The sequence below is a fragment of the Petaurus breviceps genome, unplaced genomic scaffold (assembly GCF_028583685.1).
Source record: "Petaurus breviceps papuanus isolate PSGF00001 unplaced genomic scaffold, PetGlider_PUasm1.0 176, whole genome shotgun sequence".
Taxonomy (NCBI): Eukaryota; Metazoa; Chordata; class Mammalia; order Diprotodontia; family Petauridae; genus Petaurus; species Petaurus breviceps.
This window is the reverse complement of record NW_027185771.1, coordinates 16,032,643-16,045,864: the sequence shown is the minus strand read 5'-3', so window position 1 is coordinate 16,045,864 and position 13,222 is coordinate 16,032,643. Positions and strand designations below refer to the sequence as shown.

Sequence of the window (13,222 nt, the reverse complement as noted above, 5' to 3'; positions counted from 1 at the left end):
AAAAACTCAAGAAAAATAAAGTTTAAAAAGTATGCTTCGGGGCGGTCAGGTAGCACAATGAGTAAGAGCACTGGCTCCAGTGTTGAGAAGACCTGGAGATCGAATCCGGGGCTCTGACACTTAGCACCCACCCAGAAACACCTGGCCATGTAACCTTGAGCAAGTTACTTAACCCCAATTGTTTAGGGGCGGCCAGGTGGCTCAGCGAGTAAGAGCACCGGCTCCAGTGTCGGGATGACCTGGATCAAATCCGGGCTCAGATATTCAGCACCACACCCAGAAAAAAAAAACCGGCCGTGTAACCTTGAGCAAGTTACTTAACCCCGATTGCTTTAAAAAAAAAAAAAGTATGCTTCAGGCAGCTAGGTGGTGTAGTGAACAGAGCACTGGCTCTGGAGTCAAGAGGACCTGAGTTCAAATCCGGCCTCAAACATTCAACACTTACTACCCAAGTGACCTTAGGCAAGTCACTTAACCACAAATAGCACTCCCTCCCCACTAAAAAGCAAAAAAAAAGTATGCTTCAGTCTGTATTCAAATAAGATCAGTCCTTTCTCTGGGGATGGACAGTAGTTTTCATTATAAGTCCTTTTGAGTTGTCTTGGGTCACTGTATTGCTGAGAATAGCTAAGCAGATTCACAGCTGATCATCATACAGTATTGCTATTACTATGTACTCAGTACATCTCACTTTGCATTAGCTCATGTCTTTCCAAGGTTTTTCTGAGAGCACCATTTCTTATACCACAATAGTATTCCATCATAATCACATGCCACAATTTGTTCAGACATTCCCCAACTCATGAGCATCCCCTCAAATTCCAATTCTTTGCCACTAGAAAAGAGGTACTATAAATATTTTTGTACATGTAGGTCCTTTTCCTTTTGGGTTTCTTTTTTTTATCTCTTTTGGGATACAGACCTAGTAGTGGTATTGCTAGGTCAAAGTGTGTGCATGGTTTTATAGCCATTTTATAGTTCCAAAATGCTCTACAGAATGACTGAATCAGTTCACAATTCCACCATTGCATTAATGTCTCATTTTCCACATCTCCTCCAACATTTGTCATTTTCCTCTTCTGTCCTATTACCCAATCTAATAGGTAGTACCTCAGAATTGCTTTAATTTGCATTTTTCCAATCAATTGTGAGAGTATTTTTTCATATGGCTATAGATAACTTTGATTACTTCATCTAAAAACTGTTCATATCTTTTCATCATTTATCAATTAGGGAATGGCTCTCATTTATTTTTTTCTGGTCAATAGTTCATTTTTATTTTTTTTAATTTATTTTTAATTTTTAACATTCATTTCCACAAGATTTTGAGTTACAAATTTTCTCCCCATCTTTCCCCTACCCCTACCCCAAGACAGCAAGTCTACTGAGTACCCCTTCCCCCAATCTGCTCTCTTTTATATCCTCCCCCATTCCCCCCCCCCAACTTTCTTGTAGGGCAAGATGGATTTCTATACTCCAATGTCTGTATATCTTATTTCCCAGCTGCATGTAAAAAAACCCAATTTTTTTTAAACATTTGCTTTTAAAACTTTGATTTCCAGATTCTTTCCTGTCTTTCCTCCTCACCCACCCACACTGGGAAGATAAGCAATTCAATATAGGATGTACATTTGTAGTTATGCAAAACGTTTCCATAGTAGTTATATTGTGAAAGACTATATTTCCCTCCATCCTATCCCGCCCCTCACTTATTCTATTTTCCACTTTGATCCTGTTACTTTTCAAGCGTATGTGCTTCTACCCTCTCCCCCAATCTGCCCTCCCTTCTATCATCTCCCCTCTTATCCCCTTCCCCCCTACTTTCCTATAGGTTAAGATACCCAATTGAGTGTGTATGTTATTCCCTCCTTAAGCCAAATTCAATGAGAGTAAAGTTCACCCAAGAAATGGCTCTTATTTTTATAAATTTGACTTAGTTCTCTATGTCTTAGAAATGAGGCCTTTATCTGAGGGACCAGAAAAAGACTTTATTTGTATGGAGTGAAGGCAGAAGTCAGGTATATGTAATGATGGAGGCAGGCCTGGGCCACTGTGTACAAAACTGGGCAACATCCTTCCCGTAGATAAATCAATATGCTTTATGCATCTAAATTACAAAATGGGAGGGTATATGTAAGGAACAAAGAGAAGAGGAAAGAAATGAATGTGTTATGTTCCCCCAGGTAAACTGAGGGCTAGCAATGAAGTTAGGGTGACCTCTGTGGTTCTCAGGAAAAGAAATACCTTCAGGGGAGAGAGTAAGGAGTGGGTAATGATGGAAAAGGGAGGAAAAGTGATAAGTCTTTTGGTGGTGGAAGGGAGTTCTCCTGATGATTCATCTCCTGATGAATGTTCCTATGACTGAAAAGAGATGTTCTGTGAAGGAAGATGGGAGCCCTGTGAGAGGCAGCCCTGATCCAGTGATCAGAGAGCTGACCTTGGATCTAGAAAGACTCATTCATGCACTGCCTCTGACACAGACTGGACTAGATGACCCGTGGGCCAGTCACTTAACCTCTCAGTGCTCTGAGCAACCCTCTAAGACTATATATGTTACAAATGTATAATTGATACCACATTTCTTGCCTTCTCAGTGGGAACAGGGGCAGAAGAGAAAATTGAGAACTCAAAATTTTTTTAAATTAATGTTAAAAATAAATATTTTTTAAGAGACTATATGTTGCAGAGAAGGTCCTTATCTGCGATGGAAAAGAGAGTTTCCTGTAACAATGAAGTCCAGTTTCTATTCCTACTATCACTACCACTAATATTTTGATAACTGTATTCAATATAATTGGTTTTTTGTATTCCTATATATTTCATAATTTAGAAATATTACTCTAAGAGTCTATAGGCTTGACAAGACTGCCCAAAGGGGCCATGACACATAAAAAAAGGTCAGCATGGGGGCTTTCCTCACACAATTACCATAGTTCTCATTTGGACTACTGCAATATCCTCACTGGTTTTCCTGAATCCAGCCTCTCTCCTCTTTAGGCCTACAGTGCAGGTCTGACATCTCTCCCATGTTTAAGGACCTTCAGTGGCTCTCCACCTCTAGAATCAAATACAAATCCCTCTGGTATTTAAAGTCTTTCATGATCTATGTCTGGAATTCTCTTTCTCATTTCCATCTCATGGCTTCCCTCCAGTCTCAGTTAAAATCCCACCTTCTACAGAAAGTCTTTCCAGACCCTCTTAATTCTAGTGCTATTTCTATGTCCAGTTTACCCTATACACAGCTATCTGTATGTTGTCTTCCAGCACCAGCTTCCTTAGCACAGTGCCTGTTCCGTGGGAAGTGTGACTGCACATCCCTCTCAGGAACTCTAGCCTTAAGCCAATCTGCCCTGCTCACGGCTGTCTCCTTGTCCTTGCACAGGTTGCCTCCCAGGCTGGGAATGCTTGCCTTCCTCACCTCTGCCCCAGGAACTCTTAGCTCCTTTCAAGGTTTGTTCAAGCTATAGCTCCTTCAAGAAGTTTTCCTTTTTAATGTCCCACTGAAATAACTTTGTATTTCTTTTTATAAATATCCCATATTTTCTCCACATAGCACTCTCCAAGGTGAATGTCAATTCCCTAAGAGCAGAAACTACCTCATTTTGCATTTGTACTCATAGTACCAACACTAAGCCTGGCACACAGGTGGCGCTCAAAAAAAGCTGGCTTGACCATGTGTTCTGTTCCACCACAGCCCTCCTCTCCCACCTTGGCACAAGTTTAGATGGAATTTGTTCAGGCTGCTTGGCCAGGAAGAAAGAACAAACAATTACCTTGGTGCAATCAGCTACACTAATAGTTTATAAAAACTAAAGGGTTCAAAAAAGAACACAGAAAATATATGGAACTGCTAAGTTATCCATTTTGATTTTTCTCTCATTTCTAAGCATAGCCTTTGGTGGGCTCTACTACATCTTACACTTTTGGAGTTAAATGTGGTTACTGGTTGTTATAAAATCAGCAAAATATTTAAGAATAGTCACTTAGTAACCCTTGTCTGGAAATGTTCCCATTCATTACCCTTTAGCATCTTGTGAAAAGGCAGAAAATAATGTTGACAGAGGGCTGGCCCCTCCCTGGTTCTAGTGGCTTCAAAAGGAACACACACTGACTCATTTCCTCTCACCTCCCCTATTGAACTGTACCTGGTTTGACAATTGCTACTTTACAGATGGGCACTGGTTAGAGGCAATAATAACCAACCCTAAATCAAGCCAGCAACATTTATTAGGCACCTACTCTATCAGAATGGTTCTGATTTAGCAATTGGGACTTACAGATTCCATTCTTCCTAGAATGGCAGGATACCTTCTATCATTCTAACTCATTAAAACTTTGATGCTTGGGATGGCTAGGTGGTGCAGTGAGTACAGTGCCGGCCCCAGAGTTGGGAGGACCCGAGTTCGGTTTCGGCCTAAGACACTTAAAACACACACACACACACAAACTAGCCCTGTAACCTCGGGCAAGTTACTTAACCCCAATTGCCCTCCAAAAGGCAAAAAAAAAAAAAAACAACTTTGATGCTTAATCCACAAAGTAGAAGGGTCAGGCTGGTATCATAGAAAAACTCAGTATCAAAAAAAAAAAAAAACCCTGGGTTAAAAGGAATTCTAGAATTAAGAGTTCAACTAGACCTTAAATACCATCTCATTTTATCAGACCAGAGAACTAGGGACCATAAAAGTCAAAGGGCTTTGTCCAAAGGTCACACAGAGAAGACACATTTGTTAACTGTCTAGTTGAAGTTACAATTCCATAATCTATTAGCTGGGAGATCTTAGGCAAGTTACCTTATACCTGCCTAATGCTGTTTCTTCAAAGTGGGAGGTTGCTTGAATGAGCACCTAGAGATCATCTAATCCACGTCGCTTTTTTATACATAAAAGGGGGGCTCATGAAAATAGGGTCCCATCTCTAATGAAGATTTTAGTTTGGCACTAACAAGGGATAAGACAATCCTTTCTAAAATTTTTGCTTTATAGGCCCAGAGTTTAAACTTATATCACTGAGAGGAGACTGAAGAACAGAAGAAAGTAAAAAAAGACAAAACTACACAGAGCTGAAGGCATTGCCTTTCTTTGTTGCTTAACCTCTCTGGGCTTCAGTATCTTCATTTGTAAAACGAAGAAGATTAGCTTGCCCAATCTGTAATCTATATCCTATAACGAAAACTTTTATATTTGGAGAATATCATTTATACCCATTCATAAATATTGTAAATTCAAAATGGCATTTGTGTGTAGGGGTGGATAGATTAATAATAAATCAGAGAGGTAGCATGGTGTCTTATATGAAGAACTGGCCTTGGAAATCAGAAAGATCTGGGTTTAAATCCTGCCTCTGACCCTGGGACCCTGGCAAGTCACTTAATCACTCAGTGTCCTATGCAACTTTAAGGCTTTAAATAGCAGAGAGGGTGCTTTGGAACACTGGCAGGAGTTTTTTCACCTGGAATTCCTTATACCAGTGAAACCACAGGTCTGATAAAAAAACAAATTTTGCTCGTGAGTAAGGAATTGGAATTTGGTGGGGTGCACCACTAATCCTTCCACATTACCAACAAGAGCACTGTGACATTCTTTAGGCGAAAATAAATGACCATAAGCCATTTTATCAGCTACCAAAAGCACTGTTTTCTGTGAGACCATCTTTCATAATGCTGCTTATGGGTCAGGAGCCTTGAAAGTGCCCACTGTGGATGAAACAGCATCGAACTCAGGCCCAGATTCATGTAGATAATGTGCTCAGCTGACCACAAATCAACATGCCAGGCACAGTTTCAGGAATGAAAAGGAAATCCCAAGAAGCTAGTGATATATAGACTTTACAACTTACCTGATCAGATTATTAATCCCATCCTACTAAAAATGTTAGAATCTATTAACAGGTTCTAAAATATTGATACTTTTTGTTTTTTATTTTTTTTTAATCTAAAAAATACCTGTAAATTTACTTTTTAAACAATCCTAGCAGGTTTGGGGAGTCATTGGCATTTATGATAGGGACTCTTTTTTTTTTTTAAAGCAATTGGGGTTAAGTAACTTGCTCAAGGTTACACGGCCAGTTATTTCTGGGCGTCGTGCTAAGTATCTGAGCCCAGGATTCGATCCCCAGGTCATCCCGATACTAGGGCTGGTGCTCTTACTCACTGAGCCACCTGGCCACCTTATGATAGGGACTCTTAATCTTGGGTGTGTAAACTTGTTTTTAAAATACTTTGATAATTTTATTTCAGCATAATTGTTTTTCTCTATAATCCTGTGTATCTAATTTCATAAATATAAAAATATTATTCTCAGAAAGAGTCCATAGGCTTCACTAGACTGCCAAAGTGCTCCATGACCTTAAGTGCCTTCAATTTAAGAACTAATCTAGGAGATGGCTGGTGCGGTGAGAACAAGTGAACTTTGAAGGGAAGGAATCCAACAGAGAAGATCTGAAGGTACAGACTGAGCAAAACTTCTCTGTAAATAAATGGTATTTGGAGACTAGTCAGGCATCTATCTCCCTGGGTGTGCCACTGAGTCTGAGGTGTTATCTAGAGAACTGTAGATTGTGCAGTCAAGCCAGAACTGCCCATCAAAACCTCTTAGCATGGCCAATCCACTGCCAGGACTATCTTTCTGGGAAACAGAAACCATCTGTCTACGCCCCTGATACACCTAAGCCTACCTGAGCTCTGCAGACCTAGAGCTGCGTTCTATCTTCACCAGTCATGCCTGTCAAACCCTGAGCCCTTGAGCCCTTAGGAAGCAGCAGACACACCAAAAGGTTAGGAGCACCACACCCTGCCTGCCACCACCATTTCCCTTCAATGGGACTCACTTAAAGGAAAATGGGTATGTTCACTGACAGGAATAGTCTGGGAGAGTAGTTTACACATTAGTAATTTTCCTTTCTTTGAAGCCAATTTCTTTAGACTTCCCCAGAGACCAACAGTAAGCTAGAAACAACATTCCAAAACAGAAATACCAGGAGACTCTTATTCCTGAATGAGACAGGCAGCTTTGTGTATGTGTGTGGGATTGACCTAGAGCTCCACATTTCCCCTCCCTTCCCTTGTCTGTACTCTGTGACCTGGGGCTGCAGTACCAGACAAATATCCCACGTCCCTTATTCCCTTTCCACAATTTGAGGGCAAATATGGTCTGAGAATTCCCCAGCTACACCTAAAGAACTGGAAGGGAGAGGGGGAAGTGACTGGCAAGATGACTAAACAGAAGGCTCCAAGTAGGAGCATTTAACATTTTTCCTTTCATTTGTGCTATGGTCAATAAACGATGTGGTCACAGTGTATGTTGAATGCCTATGTCCTGTGAATGTGTGTGTGGAGGGGGAAGAAAGGAGAGGGGAAGAGAGGGAGGGGAGGGGAAGAAAGGTTCAAGATGTGAGAGCAGAGGCTAGAGTCAAAGATTTCCTATTTTGATATTTTAAGTCACATTATAAAGTAGTGAGGTGGCACATTACACTGGATAGAATGGGGGGCGGCCTGGGGTCAGGGAAGGCCTGAGTTCAGATCCTGCCTCAAGACACTAGCTGTATGACCTTGAGCAAGTCACTTCTGCCTTGGTTTCTTCATCTGTAAAATGGAGATGATAGCAGCACCCACCTCCCATAGTTGTTGTAAGGATCAAGTGAGACTATCTGTGGAGCACCTAGCACAGTTCCTGGCACAGAGCAGCTGCTTAATAAACGCTTTTCCCTCCTTATCACTGTTTTGATCATCTCCTAGCCAAATTCTGGCCACAAGCAAAGGCTTAAGGTACTTAATGTCACTGTCTGCAGCTGTGCCACAGTACTAGGGGAGCTGCCTTAGCCCTGGCAGGATGAGTGTACTGTGGTGACCTAGGGGACAGCTTCTTTAGGTGAGCACCCAAGAAACTGGTGAGAAGACCAGCTGATGGACCACAAAGAAAGCTGGAGTGATGCCCCTCTCTGGAGGCCTGCTGGAGCTACCCACACAACAGGCATGCTTCAAGGGTCACACAAAGGTTACAGCTGCTGCTGCTGCTGACAAAATTCACACATTGCTTTAAGGTTACAAAGCACTTTATATCCATGATTATTTGATCATGGTTCAATTGATAGAGCACTGGGCCTGGAGTCAGGAGGACCTGAATTCAAATCCAGACTCAGATACCTACTAGCTTGTGACCCTGGGCAAATTGTTTGTCTTAATCCACTGGGGAAGGAAATGGCAAACTTCTCCAGTATCATTGACAAGAAAACTCCATGAATAGCATGGTTTGGGGGTCACAAAGAGTCATACACGAGTGAATGAACAACAAAATTGGATCACTCCAAAATCCCTGTAATGTAAGCAGTGTTGCCAAACTCAAGAAAAGGAGGTTCAAAGATGAATAGCTTGTGAAAAGTGTGTAGCTCACCTCATTAAAAAAGAGACCCTGACCCTACACCATTGCATTGGTGTGCTCCAAAAGCAGCATTCAGTAGGTTCAAACCTGGGCAAAAGGATGGAGGAGAAAGAAAAGTCACGTGCACAAATCATCAATTATGCAAATCTCTAATAGGCATAGTTTTGAGACACACAAAAATCAAAATGAGCAATACCAACTGATATTAAGAATGGAAAATTCTAATGAGTTTTGAGCCTTCCATACTGTGTAACAAATAGAACAATGGACACAATGCCAGTAGGAGGCTGGAGTTCTGGCCCTCACTCTGGCACCGACTTAGCTACGGGACCTTCTGTAAATCAACCTCTCTGGACTTCAGTTTTCTCATCTATAAAGTCAAAATTTGCAAAAGGAGCTGTAAAGATCCTTCCAGCTCCAGTCTTGTACGGGATCACACCCCTAAAAAGCCAGTCTAAGTCCTTGCTCTACAGATGAGAACACTGAAGTACAGAGGTGAAGGGACTCTGCCCAAAGCAGGAGAGCTGGGCGATCAGAAGCCAGGTCCTCTGGCTCAAAATCCAGGGCTACTGACTCTATACTATGGTTGCCTTGATTCTCCAAGATTGAAGAAACAAATTTCCCCTAATATTCACCCATTAAATGTGAGAATCCAATATGACCTGAATGGTGTAAGACTAAGTTTTCAGAAAATTTTGTTCTTTGTTCTTACCAACAAGATTCACTGAATGCCTACTTGGTGCTTAGCACTGTATACAGTTAAAAAGATTTAAAATGCATGCACAGAAAGACAGAAAGCCATGGATAAACACTTCATGGGATAGGACAGGAAGGAAGAGACAGACTGTGTCTTGTGTCATGGGCAGAATGATCAGGCATTGGAGGGAGGGAAACATAGTTAGTCTTTTACAATATATCTACTATGTTAATGTTTTGCATTAGCTACACATGTACAACCTATACTGAACTGCTTATCTTTCCAGTAAGGGTGGGTGACAAGGGAGGAAGGGAATGAATCTGGAATTTAAAGTTTTAAAATCAAATGTTTAAATATATATATATATATATATACACTATTATTAATACTATTTCACATGTAATTGGGAAGTAATATATACAGGCACTGGGGCACAGAGATTCACCATGCCCTACTGGAAAAATAGAAAGGGGTATGGGAGAAAATATGGGAGAGAGCATATTGGTGGAGGGGATATCCTGTGGGACTGCTATTTTGGGGCGGTGGGTAGGGGAAAAACGGGGAGAAAATTTGTAACTCAAAATCTGGCAGAAATGAATGATGTAAATCAGAAGTTAATAAAGCATTTGAAAAATGAAAAAAAGAAAAGAATGATCATGCATCCAAATAACTGTCAAACTTTCTCTGCAGTAAATGCTTTCTATGAGACTAACAAAGTACTTATCTGATCTGATTTGGCACAAAGAAACTATTCTAGAGATGTTATCACTGTATCGAGTCCCTTTTCCAAATTTACCTCACCACTTAGATAAGATCTCTATCCCATTTGCCATGACAATATGTCCTCAAGACAATCTCCTCACTGCCCACACCACTGTGGCTGCAATACCTTTCCAGCTTTCCTAATGGTGAGTGCCTACGTTTTCACTCCATGCATTTTATTTTCCTTTTGTCAAAGCAAATCTTCATTTTATCCGACTATAAAGCACCTACCTAGAGGACACAATAAACCCATTTAGCTGAATTTTAACTGATACACATATGGAATGTTTTGAAGAATTCTGAAAAGCAAGTCAGTTTCTTATGTTGTTCAATTTTTACTGCTTTTCTTTCTGACTCTCCAAAAATTAATGTTCTCTAATCTCAGAAAGACAAACATAATGACAATCAATCAACAGGCACTTATGAACAGCTTACTGTACATCAGACACCGTGTTAGGCACTAGGGAAATGAAGACAAAAATGAAACTGCTCCTCTTCCATTCTAGAGGGGGAGGCTATGAACACTGCTACACAAAAGGTCGAGAGGCACTAGCAGCTGGAGGGATCAGGAAGGGATTCATGGAAAAGGTGACACCAGGCTTGGAAGGAAGCCAGGTGTTCTAAGATGTAAGGAAGAAAAGAAACTTCATCTCTACGCAGGAGGAAGTCTATGCAGAACCTTAGATAGAAGATGAATTATTAAGTGTGAGGAATGGCAAAGATTCCAGGGGAGATGGACAATTAACTTACAGTATAAAGCATATATGAAATAAGCATATACTGATGCCAATTTCTTTTATTTAAACATAACAAGACATAAAAAAAAATCTCCCAAGGAAGCTATAAGAACATTTTTCACAAAGCACTGAAATGAAGAGCATCTAGCACTACCCCTTGGCACAACAGATAGCCAGCTCTGGAGTCAAGAGGATCTCTGTTCAAATCCAGCCTCAGATACTTCCTAGCTTTGTGACCCTGGTCAAGTTACTGCACCCCGTTTGCTTCAGTTTCCTCATCTGTAAAATGAGCCAGAGAAGGAAATGACAAACTTCCAGTATCTTTATCAAAATCCCAAGGGGGGGGGGTCACAAAAAATCTACTAAACAACAACAAAGCACAGCCTGCAGGGTGAATGGTTTGGATGGGACACCAACTCTTTCTCATTTTTTATTCTGTGTCCCAGATTTTTGGAAAGGAGCCTTTAGCAAATGCATAAAAAAGAGAAAAACCAAATCTTCACTATAAACCTGTAGCACTGCCCAGTTATTCAGGGGACAGAAAAAACAATAATCATAAGGCTCACAACTTATCATCTAAAATATATATTGTTTGACAGAAGCCCAAAACAAGAACACAGAAATAAATTCATTTGTGTTTATGTCCTAAAAAAAGGTCAAACAATGTCTGGCATATCAGCTGGCAATTATAGTTTTGTGTTTGGTTTTTTTTTTGCCTTTTTGGAGGGCAATTGGGGTTAAGTAACTTGCCCAAGGTTACACAGCTAGTTTTTTTGTGTAGGTGTTAAGTGTCTGAGCCTGGAACCGAACTCGGGTCCTCCTGACTCCGGGGCCGGCACTTTACTCACTGCACGACCTAGCTGCCCCCTATTTTAATTTTTTAATGTCAATAAAGTAACCTAAAGAAATCAGATATTTTGTTTTGTAGATGAGTTTGTAGAAATATGATGCTTTTCACTTAGTAAATATTTGTGGAATACTGAATGTGTAAAGAACTGCTTTTGTGTCCCTATGCCTCTAAAGACCAAAAGGCTTTGCAGGGGTGGCTAAGTGGAACAGTGAATAGAGCACTGGTCCTGGAGTCAGGAGGACCTGAGTTCAAATCCAACCTCAGACACTTAACACTTACTAGCTATGTGACCTTGGGCAAGTCACTTAACCCCAATTGCCCTGCCTTCCCCCCTCCAAAAAGAAAAAAAAAAGGGCTTTGCAGAAAATTGTGTGTGGTTATTTTTAATTCATTTCTAAGAACCTAGGGAAAGCAGTAAACTTTCTTGCCTCCATACCCTTATCTGGCTGTTTCCAAAACTTGGAATTCCCTCACTCTCTCTTTAATCATCAAACTCCTTTAAAGTACAATTCAAATGTCATATCCTCCAGGAAGTATCTCTGATCCCTGTAGTTCAGGAGTTGGCAAAACTAGGTCCCAGTAAAATCAATTAATAAACATTTGTTAAGCACCTAGTGTGTACCAAGTGGGGATCAAAAAAAGAGGCAAAAGACAGCCCTTGCCCTCAAGGAGTTTACAGTCTCATACGGAAGACATACAAACAAATATATACAAGGCAGTGGAATTAAGAGGAGTTGGGGAAGGCTTCCTATAGAAAACGGGACTTTTCATCTGGGATTTAAAGCAAGCCAAGGAGATCAGTAGTGGGACTGGAAGAGGGAGAACTATGGGGAACAGCCAGAGAAAACACCCAGAGCCAAGAGATGGAGTGTCTTGTTTGTAGAACAGCCTGAATCAAAGAATATGGAGGAAAGTAAGGTGTAAGAAAACTGGAATGATGAGAGGGGGCTAGGTTATGAAATGCTCTGAATGGCAAACAGCATTTTGTATTTGACTGTGGAGGCAATAAGGGGTCAGTGAAGATTATTGAATAGGGAGATGATATAGTTTGACCTGCCCTTTAGGAAAATCACTTTAGTGGTTGAATGAAGGATTGACTGGAGTATTGAGACTTGAAGCAGGCAGACCCTGCCATCAGACTATAGCAACAGTCTAGGCATGAAGGGATAAGGACCTTTATCAGGGGAGTAACAGTGTCAGAGGAGAGAAGGGGTATATTGGAGAGATGTTGCAGAGGTGAAATCGACAGGCCTTAGCAATAGCATGGATATGGGAGCTGAGAGACAGTGACAAGTCTAGGATAACTCTTGGTTTGTGATTCTGAAAACCTGGGAGAATGGTGTTACCTGTAATGGACACCGAGATATAACAGGGCAGCTAGGCCAACTATAATTGGATAGGAGTGTTTATTAACCGGCCGGGACTGCCTCTCAGACTGAAAGACAAGCATTGAGCTTTCTGCTAGACATAATTTTATAGACAATGTGATTGCTACCGGTAGCAACAGAGTATCAGCATTGTGTCTATTGAGGCAAAATGTTCTCAGTATTATTCTTATTAAGGCAAAGCATTCCCAGTATTATTTCTGTTCAAACAAAACATTCTCAGTATTATTCTACTGAAGCAAAGAATTCTCAGTATTATTCTATTGAAACAAAGCATTAGTATTATTTCTACTGAAGCAAAGCGAAGCCATAGTCCCTTAGCAAAGCCTTGAATACAAACATAAACAGACCTGAATCCGTGGGAATCTGTGGCATGTTTTAGCAACACAGGTGAAACATTTCTTTACTACTGG

General features: G+C 40.8%; 1 protein-coding gene across 2 annotated transcripts in view; it reads right to left on the bottom strand.

The window, feature by feature from the left end:
- Positions 1 to 13,222, bottom strand: part of GFOD2 (Gfo/Idh/MocA-like oxidoreductase domain containing 2) — a 65,270-nt gene that overhangs the window by 36,662 nt on the left and 15,386 nt on the right. Inside the window, exon 2 of one of the 2 annotated variants that reach the window (XM_069085725.1) lies at positions 8,391 to 8,465. The exons of the other annotated variant lie outside the window; for it this stretch is intronic. The gene's annotated coding sequence lies outside the window, so the exon portion shown is untranslated. The remainder of the gene's footprint in view (positions 1 to 8,390; positions 8,466 to 13,222) is intronic. 2 annotated transcript variants of the gene reach the window in all.